Source organism: Hetaerina americana, unplaced genomic scaffold, assembly GCF_022747635.1.
Source record: "Hetaerina americana unplaced genomic scaffold, ioHetAmer1.1.p SCAF_9, whole genome shotgun sequence".
Lineage (NCBI taxonomy): Eukaryota > Metazoa > Arthropoda > Insecta > Odonata > Calopterygidae > Hetaerina > Hetaerina americana.
Window position 1 is genome coordinate 50,213,406 of NW_027287538.1, and position 17,546 is coordinate 50,230,951.

Here is a 17,546-nt window from a genome sequence, read left to right on the forward strand (position 1 = left end):
TTCAAAGGCCAGTCATTAAAAAAATCTGGGGTGTTTACTCTATTTTTACAATTCATGTGTCAAAAACATAAGATCGCTTTCGGATAGACGTGTACATTTCATAGTTATCCTGGTGGATAATAATTAAAACTTGAAATAAAAATAAATGTGTTTGAGCGGATGACAAAGGACTAAATTAGTAGCATGAAATAGATACATCCTGTCACAACGCTAAGTGACGGGTGGTGAAAGAACATTTCAGAACAAAAGTCAGTTCCCCATAATGGTACAGTGAGTCAATACAGTTATTCCCCGAGTCATCGGTGGCAAGTAGGACTGTCTATTTTTATTTGTTTACCACTTAATGCGGTCGGAGGAATTTTTTTCCGTTAGGTGCTAGGCATCTGTCGATGAAGTACGAGAAACCAGTTCCACCCTATGATAATGACTAAGAAGGGATATAGAGGTTAAGGAGGCTTATGAAAGAACACATCTGATTATTTCCATCGCTAAACGAGATTAAATGATTAAGGGAGACCTCATATTTACTCAAATCTTTCACTGACCGTAAATACACGCGTGAAAAATTCTTTGTTCTTAAGGTATCGGTTTCTTGGTCCTTTCAATATAAGTTTAGAAACCATTTAAATTATAAACATAGGCGTTTAAGTCTCCATAGTCGTAGAAATCTACATTTTTATTGAAGCTACATGAACTCGGAATCATTTTTAAGCAAAGAGGATTGTTCATTTATATGAAGGAGAATTAATTAAAAGATTTATTTGGAAGGTCTCTCAATGCATGAAATGGGTCTTTTTACGTCCATCTCTATTTCTTGTTTTTACTCTCCATCATGTCATCCAAGATAAAAAGTTAATAATTGCACAATAGTCCCTCTTTCTCTACTTAGTGCTTCTTATTCTCAACACTTTAAGTATTACTAAAACAAAGGTAATTCAATCATGCTCGCGTCATTTCTTACTACTAGAGATCCTATGGAGCGTAGTACAGGCCTTAAGAATAAATCAAAAAAAATATTACATCACTATTGTGCTTGGTAAAGTAAAGTGATAAGGTGGAACATTATCATTCCTAAAGAAACCTCCTGGACTTAAAACCGAGTGGTCTATCCAAATGTTCTTGTCAAATTTAAGACAGATTTTGTGGATCCCCGCCACTCCGGAAAGCTTGAGATATGGCATTAAAAAAGGACCTGAAAAAATTTTCCCCCGTCCCACCCACCTGAACGCCGTTTCCACAGTCATTTGATTAAGTACGAAATGGACAACCATCACGATCACACTGAACCCATTTGTTGAATGTTTCACATCATTTAAAAATTTAGCAATGTCTGGCATTTTCCCCGTCTGACTAATAGTGTTTGTGGATTCAGAAAATCTACATCTCCAAACTGCCGCAGGCGGATTAGAAAAGGGTTTCTGGACCCCCATCTATCTCACCAATTTGGTCATTTGGTTCCTAACAGTGCATACTTTTAAGAAAAGATGTAAGGAATATATGTAATAATTTGATTGATGTGTGGTGTATAATTATATGTAACAGCTTAATTTTTTTAATTTATCTTTTTTTTCTTGCTGATTGATTGATGTGAATGAGATGGGGATTCTCTTGTTTTGTTGAAGAGATTTGTGTTTGGAAGTTTCCTTTAAGTGTACTTTTGTTTTACTGACTGATTTTATCTATTATATTTTGTGATTACTTGGGATTTGTGTGCTACCTGACACTGTCTATCATAACATGTGGGTTTTTAATAATAATAATGATAATGTCTGCACCATCCAAAACTATGCTCCAGTTAAAAGTTTAAGAAATATTTTATCATTCTTACTCAACATCCATGTCATCCATTCCATTCCATCATATTATCATATGTCGGTGTACTCGTAGTGTTCGGTTTGGATTTTGTCAATATCGAAAATATAATCGCACATTTGAAACAGATGTAATAAGACACGATATCGTATTCCTCTTTAAATCATGAGGGGATACCATCTCAGATAATTGATTTATTCTATGACGATTTTATCTTTCACATAAGGTTTCCGTGAACCAAACAGCATTTATTGATATTTTTTCAGTTCTTGAGCTAATATTTTCTTTCATAGTTCTCATGTACTCACGACACATTAGATGTGGGGTCTCACTTGCGAGCAAGATTTACGACTTTCCCTGTGTCCCTCTCTTCATCGATACAGCATTTGCTAACTGTGCGCCTCAACAATGCCAGCTTCATCAAAGCGCCGCCATCTATGGTATATGCGTATATGTTTGCCATTCAATTTAGATCCGATGTCATGGTGACACCCAAGCATGGTAAGTTTTCCGAAACTTTGAAATTTGATCACCTCATATGGTATATATGTTATTATGTTTATTTTTTAAGTGTATTTAAGTATATTTTGTTTAATAATATCTTTGTGAAGAGTTCTCTGCGTTTTTTTCGAATGATATTTCTATATGATCATAAAACACACTAAGGACCCGATTGCGTTCTAGAGAAAAGGAATTCCGACCCACATTTAATCTGTATTGAAGATAAATTTGTGATTGGTTCTATTGTTTGTCGATTTTTCTACGTATCTTAAGGATTCGTATCGATTCGTATCAATTTGACGTTTGACATTTCATTTAAGGCGTCTTAAAGTCTAAAGAGTTTCTAGCTACTTATCTGACGCCATCTCCCGATTTTTGGATATCTATTAGAAGATTTGTCCAGCATTATGTATTATTTTAATTCATGAGCATGAAGCAAAATAAAGATTTATGGATGCCAAGGAGTGTGGTATCAATGCAAACACTTATGGGTGCTAGCCATTATATCTTATAAGGCATGGGATATAATTGAAATCGGTGTGTCACTGTTAGGCTCTGCTTTAGTAAAATTAGAGTAACGGTGCAAGATCAGATATGGTCAATTTTTCAGGACTTTCGTCAGCTTTCGGAATATTTTTGCACAAACGAGGGGGCGCTGCATTACTTTTTTATGCTATATTATAATTTCGTTCACTAGCATCCAAGAATGGCGTCAATTTTTACTGATTTTACAAAGAAACACGCGTCGTTTGTTTACTCCCCAGGAGTTGGCCAAGATAGATCTTATTTCTTTCCATTCGACAGCATGCGGGATAAGAATAATCCGTGAAAAATGACAGTTTTTATACATCTATTTTATTTGTTGCTTGGTTGATATTATTAAAATGTGGAGTCCAGTTGGGATGATTGCCTAATAATCGAGTTTCTTCCAAAATCATTTAAATTCATTTTTATCCGGGTCGTTCAACAAACATGCTCTGTAAAACAAATGTCTTCATTTAAATTTGAATAATTCTATTCACTCGAAAGATCAGCAATTTGTAAATGCGGAACAGGTGAATAGGAAGAAGGAGTGGTTGGCCTCGGGAGATGGTTTGTGACTGCAACACAGAGTTACTCACTTATTACACCGCCGTCAAGGGGGCTGCTTGTTTTCCCCATGGTGCTCGCTTCTGCATCCCGGTTTTCCTGAGTCACTTCGTACTCCCTCCTTATCTCAATACTCCTTTCTCTCTCCTCCCGCACCTTGCACAACCCTCTCATTCCACCCCTACCATCTCCTCGGTCTCAAAAATTTCTGATCTTGCTCCGCGTCATTCCTTTCTATCACTCCATCTCCTTCGTATTTATCACCTCGTTGCCTTCCACTCCTGTTTCTCCAACCCACCCCCCCCCCCCGGTCGCCCCGGCTCCTCCTCCCCTTCCCTCCCAGGCTCCCTCTTCCCTCAGGATCTGTGATCTCCCTTCTCTATTTCCAATTTGTTTCGCTCGCGCGTTAAAGTCTCCCCGGTTTCCCCCTCACACACCGGCGTTGATCTATGGCTCTCCGCCTTGGGTCCTCCCCATCAAGTGAAAGTTATTTTTTTTCACGGATTGACGGAAGGCGTTGGGATACCCCTTGCATGGCAGAAGTAAACTAATCGCTTCTGTGGCCAAATATCGTGGAAACCACACTTCTGCGACGGCTTTAAGAAAACATGTAATTCCAGTGTCTCACGCCTGAAGTGAGTTCTCTGAACAAATACTAGTATTTTATTCCTCATTACAGAATAAAATGTGCATTTCTGAATATAAACCTTCAATGTTAAAAACATATTAATTCTTTTCAGGCGTTAGTATAATTCCTCAACTTTTTTATTTTCATTTCCAAATATTTAATCGGCATAATGCAATAAAAACTCTTTTCCTTAGCATTGCATTATTCACCGATAATTTATTTTTACTTAATGAGTACAATATTTTTTAAAATTATTTTCAAAATGGGTATGGCGTAATGTCATTTTAATTCGAATTATCATTTAATATTTAGTAAAAAATACACTACTTTCCTTTCGATGGGAGTAGTTATATTATATCATAAATCATTATGGGATACATACATAAATTAATGGAAATAAACACGTACAGTTTACATTGCTGGTGCTTTTGTTCGCAGAATCCAAAGCATGACACATATTCACGGTGAAGTCTAACGAACGAAACGAAATAATACCTACATTTGAATTCTTCATTTGAATGTTTCCCCATTAATCTTTTGCTGAACCCATGTTTCTCAAATCCACAATTTTTATCAACATATTTACCCGATGTAAGGTCTAATGCTAATGTGAAGATTCATAATTGCATATATTTTCAGATTTTTTATCCCCACTTAATATGCCCCAAGTTGACCGCAGTTTACACTTTTTACCTCCATCGATGGACCCAATCGTCACATCGTTGGCCGTCAATATTTCTCCCAAGCGCGAAATTCCCACTCGGCCGCAATCAACGCGTCGACCGGAATGGTAGATATTCGCCCCGTCTCTCATACGGCACCATCACCGACGTCTTCCCCAGTCCTGCATCCCCCTTTGTCTTCCCCTCGCGAACCTCCATCACCCTCTCCCTCATCCTATTCCTCCTCGACCACGTCGCCCTCCCCCCCTCCGCCTTCTTGCGTGGGCGGCGGCGGTGTTGTGTCTCCGGTTACCTCGAGGGAGAGAAGGATATCAGTGGGCTAAGGGATTGCGGGTGTGACACGCGACCCCCTTACCTCCACCTCCTCCCTCCCCTTCCCCCACTCCACTCCCCGCTTCCACTCAACCCCTTTTCCTCCCATTCCCCCACCCTAGGATTCCCATCCTCTCCAGCCCCCCTCTCTCCCCACATAGCTACCCACCCTACGGGGCTCGCTCTCCCACACACATGATGGACGACTACTCCTATCTCGTGCCCAACGGCCCCATCCATTCCCTCCCCCCCTAGCACCCTCATCCCCAGCCCTCATGGTTCTACGTACTTCCACTCCCTCGCCCCCTCAGACACACACTCCCTGCATTCCCTCCTTAATCTCTCTCCCTCCACCATGCTCTCTCACCCATCTCCTACGCCCATATCGTCTCTCTCTCTCTCTATTCCTCCTTCTTTCCCCATCCACCTTCGACCTCCACTTACATCGAGGTGGAATTCCCTATGTAGCCACTGCTGCAAGTACTCGCTTTTATTAAAGTCTTCTCCTTAGGCGAGGCTTGAATACTACGGCGTGGGAGGAAAGATTTATTTACTTTTAAATTAAATCTGATTAATATTTAAGGTTTCATAAAACAAGTGAATTTCCATGCTGATCGAAATATTAGATAACTATAATACGAGATAACGCGAAGACCTCTAATCCTCATATGTAGAATCCTAATGCTATAACCTTCGTAATTGCAACCGGGAAGACGTGTACCAACTCCTCAACATGGAAGAAGGTCTTTCAAACAACGACTAATAAGAGAGATCCGATGGGTTACGTATGGAAAACCGTGTCTACTTAGCCAAACTGCAACGATATTACTTTGAGTTGAAAAAGCCTCCAGGCTGGTGGCGAAACTGCCGTCAAGAATGCCAGAATGAGTGGGAAAACCGAAAGACGAACGCTTTCATCAACCACAAGCCGTGGAAACCAACAGAAGAGTATTTCCGTGCATTTCATATCCTGTAACTTTTTAAGCATCGTTACAGTTTATATGTATTTACCAAAAACTTTAGTCAGGCAACATGTAGAATGCGCGGCAAGTACCTGGAATCCATGGAAGAAAACCTTGATAAAAGAAATAGAAAATATTCAGTTAATATCCGCGAGGTTTTTAAAAATTACTGCGAGGAATGAGTAAGCATGATGACAACGTTGGAGGAATTAGAATGTAGGACTTTTGATCGGCGAAGAGAGTAGGCAAGTAAAATGCAGAAATTCCAGTGTTAAAATCATTCGTCTTGACCGGGAATCGAACCCGTATCCTTTGATGTACGGCCGAGTGCTTTAGCTATCAGTAAGAAAGGCTTGCAGAATTTTTTAATTATGCAGGGCACCTGAGTGTTTTTGCAACATGAAGGGAATTACTACGGCACCAAATTACTTGATTGATTCAACCGCGGGTATAAAATAAGAAAGATACACACCGAGGTGGACAGGTTCCTCACAGGGTACGCAGTCATAGCAAAATTGAACCCCAGTTCCTAAATTCATCAGCATAAAGACTAACAAGAATTGATTAATTCGAGTACATAATCATTGCATAGTGTACTCGTATATAGGCACTCGTGTGCACGAGAGTGTACATATTTGTATTTGAGCTAACATATACTCAAGTGAATGTATGAACTAATCATTCTGCATTTTTATGACTCGTGTCCCAACATCTCCTGCCACAAACCTTTGTGTCGGCTTGCAGGGAATTGCAAAAATGTAGATGTACCTTTTCAACTCCTGGTGTCACCTTACAAAGAGAAAGGGAGCCCGTTTCGTGATGAATCTTAAAGAACGAAAAGAAAGAGTTACCTTATTATTCGATGGCTTAAGTCGGAAACCACTGGAATCACGTGAATGACATGTACAACATAACCTACTACATAAATGCAAGTCGTTCGAGTACAACGGTGAGGTAGCGGAAATGCTTTTAGCACCAAACAACATTTGAAGGTGAGAACACAACGAGAATTCAAGGGAAGTAGGCTAACTAACTGGGAAGTTATAAGGAAATATTTTCCCTTGCACTATTCGATACCACACCAGAAAGACAGATCCCGTATGAAAATTCGAACTGCCCAATAATAAAACTGTAAGAAAGCCCAATCACCAATCACTCTAATTAGTTATAGTTGCTAATATTTATACCCTCTGCCATACTACCTCGTAGTGGCTTAAAGGGTAGATTTAGATGTCGATTTTGAAGATTGTAGAGCCTTTTATTAGAGTTGGTAGACCTTGTCCTTGTCAAAGGGCTATAGTATGTGAAACTCACTCATCCAGTTTACTGTTTTACCTTTCTCAAGTTCGGTTTTACAATAAGCTTTGTCATCTAAAAGATCATGGATTATCCTTAGTTAACCAGGGAACGTCGAGTCGTCTCAATCAGGATGGAAATCTGTTGCTCCTCAGGTCAGAAGTCCTACACTCAAACAACTAAGATGCCACACCAAGCTTTCTGGTGCACTCTTGTGCACTAATAAATATCAGTTCTAACATAAAACATTAATAGTGCACATAAAAATAAATTACAGGGTAAACATTCGATGCCAATGTGGTTTTACAATTATTTGCCGAACGACGAGATTATTTGAGTTCAAATTGTTTTCTTGCATTGAGGAAACCTTCTGGAGAGGTAGTGCTGAAATCAGTACCTAATGTTCGAATGAAGTTATTTATTATTTTATCGACCGAGTTAACGTTCTCCCGGGACATTCGGAAGAAATTATTTCTTCTCTTCACCTTTCGCGTCAAATTCTTTTCCCATTCTTTCATCAGGGGTCGTCCCCCCCCCTCCCCCACTTCGCCGACCGCCTGCATACACCCCTGGAACAACACGACACGAATTTCCTCGTGGGCGGTGGATTCGCTGTTAAAGCCGCGAAAGGAAGTGCTGTCTGAGAGGACGTGGTCCGCCTCTGCGGGCTTCCATCCCACGACCTCCCGTCATCGCTGCCCTGCATCTCACCCACGTGACCTACATACGGGCGCAGGTTTGCTGCACCGACAAACACCGCGCGCCACCTCATGGGGAAAGATATACCATCTGCCATTCACTCTGACGCTGTTGTCAAATTTTGGCACACTAAAATGAGGGCCACTATCGCCAAATCGTCCGCCGTGCTCGGCAGGTGATACTATATATTTTTTTCCTGCGTCCTGTTGACTCACGGCCCCATTGGATGATAGCCAAAGTTTCGAAGATATTTTTTTAATCAGGAAGGAAGGCAGTCAAATAGTTGAATTCATCCTTTAATTAAAGAAATTATTGCCGATTCTGCTAACGTTTTTTTAGGAAAGATGACAAGTCCGCAAAATGACAGCCAGAAGCATTAAGTAAATTTCCTCTACAACTGTGATGTTTTAAAGTGTCTATTTTTTGTTTATTTTACGTGTCTACTTTAAAGGATTGGGTTCGAACGACTGAAGTAGTAGTAGTATTTAGGGGAGGCGACCGACAGCTAAGGTAATTTGCACCATTAGGGATTGGCAGGAAAGGATGAAGGGTGGAAAGAAACCCGGCGTCGGCATTAGCCTACTCTTAACGAAAGGCGCCAAGGGGCCCGCAGCTTAATGTCCCATCCGACGGACGGCGCACTCACTCAAAGTGCCCCCTCCTCAAATCACCTAGAGTAAGGTTCTGAAAATGAAAACTGAAAAATATTCGACGCCGCCGGGATTAGTACCAGGGCCCTCTGGGTGGAAAGCCAGTACGATAGCCACCGCAACATCTCGATCCCCTCAAACGACTCTAGAAGGTACAATAAGAGTAAACACTAATTAACTACCCATCACAGCCCAAATACCTCTCTATATTATGATCACTTATTCAACCTAAAAAGGACGAGAATAATCATCCATGAATTATAACTAGAAAATGGGGTTGGACTTTACGCCACGTGTTAACTTTTCCCGGTACTCTTTATTTATTGATAATTTGTATTTAATATAATTCATTTATGTAGGAATTCGATTTTTTTAATCCAAAAAAGGCCTTGACTATGGGCTACCCTTATGTATGCAATAGTTTCTACACTTGCTATTTCTACATCCTCTCCGCAAGGGTGTATGTCGGATGGTGGGTGTTGTGGCACCAACCCCACGTACAAAAATATTAGTTCATACACGTACTCTTACGTACATTTGAATATGTTTGTTGATATACAGAACACTCACGCATATAAAGAGCTATAAACATCAATGTAAATACATCATTGACTTTATAATCTCATCGGTATGTTTTACTTGTGCTTTTTACTCTTTATGTTAATATACAGGCACTTGGGCTCGATTTTGGTATAATTGCTTATCGTTCGAGGGAAGAAGGTGTACTTGAATCTGTCTGTGGCGGTGTTTATTTATCTTCTTTTATCCCGTTAGTTGGATCCACCAATATAATTTGTTGCCATTAAATTTCCCTCAGCGTATCAAAAAAAACATCAGGTGACATTTGTCTCTCTAAACATTTAAGTCTTACCCACAAAAACTTAAAAGTTACCGAGAGCAGTTTCTCATGAGATGCTTGACAAAAGGTTTTATTTCTAGAAAACTTTAGTTAACTTGAAATAATAGGGTTCCTCACAATCGAACTGAGATTAATGTTGCAGTTAAGGACGCCCCACAAAGCCTTTGCTGAGATCTGTAAAAGGGAAAGCTGTTTATTACGAAGTGCTTCTTTCGTGTAGTTGCAGTTTTTTAATGCTTTGGATGGACGGGGTGCTAGGGATTGGGATAATAGGTGGAGAGGAACACAGCAATGACCTATGACACTTACAAAAATGCCAAATGGGTTAAACAGTTCAACATCCCATTCTGAGGAAGGCATAGGTAGGGGTGAGATGTCTCCATTTCCTCTACTACTGGTTAGCATCCCCACGTAATTCACAGTCGATTTACAGGAGAGATATTTACATGAATTTACATGAAGATACGATGTGGCCACGAAAATGTGAAAGAAAAAAAGAGGAGGAAATAGCCAAGAATAATTCATCAGCCTTATGGTTGAACATTTTTGTCGAGTTGCACATCGAAAAGTGATAGAGAAATGAATATTTTCTGCATCAAAAGTGCCCCAAGGAAGGTTACTACCTTGATCAAAAAGTTCCCGGAATAACCACCGTGTGGCGCTCCCATCGTTCCGATTTGAGTTCTGTTTTTTTTGTTAAATTGGTACATCTGTTGTTGATATTCCCTTTAAATCTTAGTGTCATAACTTGACATTTGCAAAAGTTACGTAGCCAAGAGTACATCTATCTCTGTGTGTGTTGGCGATTTTTTACAATTTCAGAAATGGATTTAAATTTGCAACAACGAACTTGTATTAAATTTTGCGTAAAAAACGGATTTAGTGGCGCACGGACGTTGGAAATGTTGGAAAAGTGTTTCGGCAACGATTCTCTAAAAAAAACGGTCGTTTACCAGTGGCACGAGCGGTTCAGAAGTGGTCGTGAGTCAATCGAAGATGATGAACGCAGTGGCAGACCATCGACATCGAAAGTCGGTGAAAAAATTGATAAAGTAAAAGAAATGTTGGTCAATAACCGCAAATTAACCATCAGAGAAATAGCGGAGGACTTGAACATTGCCTATGGATCCGCCCAAGACATTGTGGTTAATGATTTGGGTTTCCGTCGTGTAGCAGCAAAGTTGGTGCCAAAAGACCTCAATTTCATGCAAAAAAGAGACCGTGTTGACGTCGCAAAAGACATGATTTGCGAGGCTGAATCCGATCCCACATTCATCAAAAGGATCATTACTGGAGACGAGACGTGGGTTTATGAGTACGACACGCAATCCAGACATCAGGCAAGTGAATGGCGTTCACCAAATGAGCCGAGACCAAAAAAACCACGCCGTTTTCAGTCAAAAAAGAAGGCAATGCTGACGGTTTTCATGGATTACAACGGTGTGGTGCATCATGAATTTTTGCCAGAAGGCCAGACAGTAAACAAAGAGTATTATTTGGGCGTTATGAGACGTTTGCGTGAAGCAATTCGCCGAAAGAGACCAGAAATGTGGGCAGAAAACTCGTGGATTTTGCACCATGATAACGCACCGTCGCACAGTGCTATCATTATTCGTAATTTTTTGACGAAAAATGCAACAAATACCATCCAACAGCCACCGAATTCACCTGATTTGGCTCCCTGTGACTTCTTTCTGTTCAATCGAGTTAAAAAACCATTACGGGGAACGCGTTTTAGCAGCCGAGAGGAAGTAATGGAAAAATCGCAGGAAGCACTGATGGACATACCGAAAACCGACCGTAACTTTTGCAAATGTCAAGTTATGACACTAAGATTTAAAGGGAATATCAACAACAGATGTACCAATTTAACAAAAAAAACAGAACTCAAATCGGAACGACGGGAGCGCCACACGGTGGTTATTCCGGGAACTTTTTGATCAAGGTAGTATGTTCCATGCTCACTCTACTTCCGTGATACATACTTGTCTTAACATGGTCGAAATGGGACTCGAGCAGTGACGGGTAGAATATCCAAACACCCTAATACTCAATATCTCGGTAACTCTTAATACGGTGCATTATTATTAAATAACTTTTTAGCATAAAGTATTTATTGTATTTGAAAAATCAAGAGACTACTTTCCAAGTTATCTTCGTACGAAATGGTTTTCTGAAAGACTAATATTATTCGCAAGACCTATTAAATTACACTGAAATTCCAATTCAGATTAACATTGATGCAATGACTTTTAGCAATGTGGTTAAAATTATTTCCTGACTAATGCAAAAATAATATTAAATAAAACCTTGAATACGCATGCACAGCTACTGTAAATTCATTTGACGCTAAGATAATTTTAGAAAATTTGCCGATCGCGGACGTACTTGATCACATTTTCTATATTGTCATTGGCTTGCATTATGGCCAGTGGTTATCCTTAGTTGTAGTTCCATCGACGGATAGCCTTTTAAAATGCAACAATTTCAAAGTGTAAAATGAAAGGCGAATGATTATTACACTTTGAAATTGTTGCATTTTATTGCATATTACCGGATGACTCCGTTAAAGTTACTGTCGCGGCATCTTTAGATTTAGCTAGCCTTTTCGCAGAGGACCCGGACACCGGAAAGTTTCTTTTAAATTCGCCAATTACCTCAACCTCGCAGAATCCTAAACTTAATGTATGTGTACGCACAGCAATCTAGTGTAATTCCGTCGTATTGAAGCTTTGAACGCTTCGACGTGAATTTAAAGAAGCTTGCCGACTAACTAGAGTCCTCGCTTCTCGTGACGGCGATTTCTTCTCACGTAAAAACCTTCATGCGACCACCGCGGACATCCTCCCACGAAACTTTGTCTTTCCCCCCAGAGACGCACTCGCAAGCACTTAACTTTAATTAACGCCATAGCATAAGGGTGGGTTTAATAAGACGAACCGTGAGGAGCTGTGGCGTAGGCATAGCCGTTTTTCATGGTGACTTGTGTTTGAACTCCAATTCTATTTTCCATTCTTCACTCACTTCCAACGTCGTTCAGTTTAGAATCTCGAGATTTTTTTTAAATGTCGTCTCGAGAAAGTGTCCCCGCTAATTATTTGCTCTTCTGTGACTGATTTTAAAAGATGACGCAAGGCTTTAGATCCTAAAAATAATTATTTTTACCTAAAATAATAATTTGAGTGGCTAGAATTATATACCAGAAAATGCACAGCACTGAAAGTTTTGGGATAGAAGAAAATGTATGCAGAATCGTAAATTATAAAATAGATGGGGGTGGCGTAAATCATTTCATATCACGTCAAAGACCAGTGTTACGCTGATGCCAAACGTTTCATCAGGTACGAGTACACTCATTGCAAGAATATTCGGGTCAGCCTTAGGGAAGTCGGGTTTCATTAAACTGGTTGCAGGAAAATACAGCGAAAAAATAAGAAAGAGGAGCAACTACGCTATAGTTTAACATTTGGAGTACGCGGCAAGTATTTGGGATCCAAGGAAGAAAACTTTAATCAACGAGTCGGAAAAAGGTTCGGTGGAAATCCGTTAATTTTTTTCAAAATTGAAATGAGGATAAGTAAACTCAACGGGGATGTTGGAGGAACTAGGTTGGAAGGCTCTTGATTCACGAAGAGAGGAGGATAGACTTGAGACTTTTAAGAAAGGTACAGGGCACTGAGTTTTTTGCGAAACCAAGGGAATGACGGCCCTCGGTGGTATTAGGAATCGTATCAAATTATATCGATAGAGTCTTCTTCCAGGATGAAATAATGGAGACACCACCACAGACAGATACAAGAACTCGTTATTTCATCGCTCGATATGTTGTCATAACAAAATATTAACCCAAGTGCATGAACATATTCACATACAGAGTAAAATTTGATATTTAACTGAAACGAAATGATTATAGAATGATGTATTGCATTAATTGCATGCATGCGTGTGTATGAACGAGGTTTTTGTATATTAGTTTACACACACACTTATGTGTGTATATGTATGTATATATTTAAATATATATTATATAAATAAATATATATATATATTTATATATACATACAAAATATAAAGAAATAACTTGTGAGTGTTCTTTTATATATATATATATATGAGATACACAGTAACACACAATATAGAAACACAAAAAAAGAAGAGCACTCACAAGTTATTTCTTGATATTTCGACGGAAACACTCCGTCTTCGTATTTGTACGTCGCCGAAGAGCGTTCCATTTCCAAGATATATATATATATATATATATCTTCGAAATGGAACGCTATATATATATATATATATATATATATATATATATATATATATATATATATATAATATATATATATATATAATATATATATATAATATATAATATATAAAAAATATATATATTATATATATATATATATATATATATATATATATATATATATATATATATATATATATATATATATATATATATATTAAATGAAGGAAGACCAACATCTGGTCACCTGGTGATGTTGCCTTGTAACGAAACCATCGTGAAATATAATAAAAATTCTAGTGGAATCATCAAAGTTAGTCTTATTTCATTTACGCGTGGTATTAAAGACTTCCAGCAACTAACACCTGAGACAGGGTCTTTAATTAGTATAATCGATCATTTCTTTATTGTGTTAAAATCAAATGTTAGTTTGAATTCATAATTCGAGTAAACGTGATCGGCTACCGTGGAACGACGCGCAAAAAGAATGATATTTCTCTGCAGCCTGAAGGCTGCGTAAGGAGGGATTTTTCGTCGCGCATTTCCTTAGTGACGGGGTTAGGGCCACGCGTTATTTTGGCCGCTAGGTGACACTAGTAATCCTTTAATTCTAATCACATTCATTTTTACATTGTTATACTTCTGTCTAGTCTTGGCATAGAGTTACAAACGTTAATTTCTTACATCAGCATATGTCCATCGGAAGAAACTGATTTCTATTACCCTATTTCAGAGAAATGTATTTCGTATTTCGAGGAATATGAGGTGGGCAACCCAAGAAAAAATTAGGATTTACTGTATTAGAAGAGTATCGGGGTAATGAAGGTTAAATAGCAATATTCGTAAATCTCTCGTTGTCCTCCTCTGAGGCTCATGTTCTGATAGTCTTTCAAAGTCTTAAGACAATCATGGAAAACTCACCGTAGTCAATTGTGTTTGATTCATGGTGTACGCGCTGTTTAAAGGATACCAGGGAATTTCCATGGTACTTTTTCAAATACTCACAAGGTTATACAACTTAAAAGGTTATATTTATGCACTTTTGACACGATAATCGTTACAATGTCAACTGTTTACGTTAATAGGATTATTGCAGACACATTTTTGATGCTAAGAGTTACTAATTGTAACAACTAAAAGAAATTTTCTTTTCACATTACTTGCTACAAAAATAACCATAATAATTTTTGTCTTATCTCTATGGTGTTATTAAGAAGATATTACGTTTCGTGACCGTTTTCCGAGTCCACGCTATCGGAGACTTCCATATATGATGGGAGGAACGATTATCCATCCTCCCTTCCAAGTTGCCCTCCCGATGTTTGAGGTTACACAAACCTCCCTCCCCGACACTTCGCGACCATGCCCATTTCACCGTTACCGGGTCGACAGCCCCCCGCGCACCCTGGAGCCTTGTGGGCGTAGTGGCTGTGAGGGCACCTCAACCTCGTTTTGGGGTGGCACGTCTCCCTCTCTGCCTCTGGAAGGCAGAACGGGTGCCGCGCACGAGTCGATTACGTGCGAAAGCCGCGTTTCTCATTCCTTCGGACCCCCACCTCCCCATTCCACGCATCCCATACTTACATTTATGAGAAATAAGCATCCCCCATGTCATCGAAGTTTCACCGAGGCTTCGCGTTTGCGTTTTTTACTCTCGCGGCAAAACGTGAATATTCACCTAAATTAATCGCCACCGTCGTAAACTGGGTCTGTAACCAAACAAAAGGTGGTGGGTGATTTATTGGGGGAAAAAAACGATAACCCGTACGCAAATCACAATTTGCATCCGTTTCCTTACGTATTCATACGATTCTCTACTATAAATGGGACGTAATGTTTTTTGTTTTTTTTTATTTTTTGTTTTGCACACAATCATTTTTTCTCAAATGATTGTGTACAAAATGATAATTAAATGTTGAGTTAAATGAAAAATTTTTTCTTTTATAATTGTGTACAAAATAGTAGTAAGCGGCATTATTTCAGAATGGTTTCGGTACGGTATGTTCAAAATATCTTTTGCCTATTTTTGCAGAACACAAGAATAAAAAAACGCCCGAGCAGGGACTTGAACCCTGGACCCTTAGGTTAAAAGCCTAATGCTCTACCGACTGAGCTACCCGGGCCCGTTGTGATTATCAAGATACGTAATATTGTGGTAATATTGACAATTTTATCCAATGTGTCGAATTCGCTAGTGAAGTATTTGACGATAATTTGCGAGAAATGTGAAAAAAACGTTACATTCCGTTGTGATAAAAAATGCTAAATAACTAATCATTTGTGCAATTTTGTTGTATATGAAGTACAATTTTTATATTATATATTGCATATATTTATTTTTATATTATCTATAAAATACATATTTTATATTATATATATATAAATGTATCAATGCATGTATATCTCAAATATTTGGCAACAGAAAAAGAATACGCTCGACCGTAATGGTTAAGGCCCAATGCTCTGTGGACTGGGAAACCCGGGTTACAGTTGACTCTCAAATCTCAAGGAGATTCTAAATGTAATAATTGCGTGGTTATGTAATGATTTTAATGAATGACTTGCCTGTACTTCATGGTAGAGAAAGTAAATGTAGAAAATAATTATGAAGCATCTCTTCTGAAATTTGGTCGAGTCTATTATCCCTTCAATAACTTTAACAAGTTATTTATATAAAGGTTCTGTAAAATATATAAATGATTGAGCATATTTAATTACTAACCCTTATTTTATTAATGCAGTTGGAGTAATTCATGCATTTTGGCATTATTTTAGAGGAATTGGAGCATAGCAGTGGACATTGGCAGAGGCGCAGCGGCGGCGAAAGAGTTATTTTCCAGAAGTTAATTTATGGTAATGTACTCTTAAGTAGATTTAGAAAAAATATTATCAATTATTTCCATATGGATCGTAGTATTTTATAGATGTGACACCTAGTCTTAAAATGAGTGGATACTTGTGGATTTGGATAAGTGAAATGTGGGTGTGCTGAAGAATGGAGAAAATAAGTTGGGCATACAGATAGGCAAACGCTGCAGTATTAAATATGGTGGGCGAAAAGAGGAAGCTACTGGAGGAAATATGATAAATTTTGGGAAGTAGATGGAGGGATTATTAGAAGGTAGTGAAATACTGAAGGAAGTGATAGAAGAAAGGACGTTGAATAAGTGGGGTAGAGGAATGAAGAAAATAATTATTTCTATTATTTATAGACAGCATGAAGGCAGTCAGAAGTTGCGAAGAAATAAAGAAAGAAATGGCGTAAGGGAAATAAAGAGGTAGTTTTCACAACACTAAGAAGTAAATTGTCTCTAGGGAATGTCCAAAATCTACCTTCAAATAAATAGAACGCCTTGAGTGAATTTCCCCTATTCTACAAGTTTTTGCTGAAATTTCTACATAAACATTTATACCCCTAGACCCACCAAAAATGTTTATGGTAGGGAGCTCAAGCTCAAGTTGGGTTGGGTAGGTGATAAGAGAGGATAAGGGAAATGAGAAGGGAAAAGGGAAAAAGCATTCAATAAAAAATATTTATCATGGCGAGTCGAATAGTTCCGAGTTGTTTCCTATGGACTGAATATTATGTTTGACACATTTAATCTCTACCATTTCATTCTCCATTTATTAGCTCATCGGAAGTTTTACTTTTGGTCAGTAGTATGGCAATTTCAACTATTTAAGAAAGGACACACTTCGTTCAAAGAAGGAAGGAATCGGATCGGTCACCCCTTCGGCTTATGGCGTACGCACAGAGGATAAGCATTTCCCCTCCACGAAAGTAAAAACACAATGATGGAAGGCGC

The 17,546-nt window shown here is 38.7% G+C and overlaps 1 non-coding gene across 1 annotated transcript; it reads right to left on the reverse strand.

Annotated features, from left to right (window-relative positions):
* Positions 1 to 15,790: 15,790 nt before the first annotated feature.
* Positions 15,791 to 15,863, reverse strand: TRNAK-UUU (transfer RNA lysine (anticodon UUU)). The gene has a single exon. It is a non-coding gene; the product is annotated as a tRNA-Lys (tRNA).
* Between the last annotated feature and the right edge of the window lie 1,683 nt (positions 15,864 to 17,546).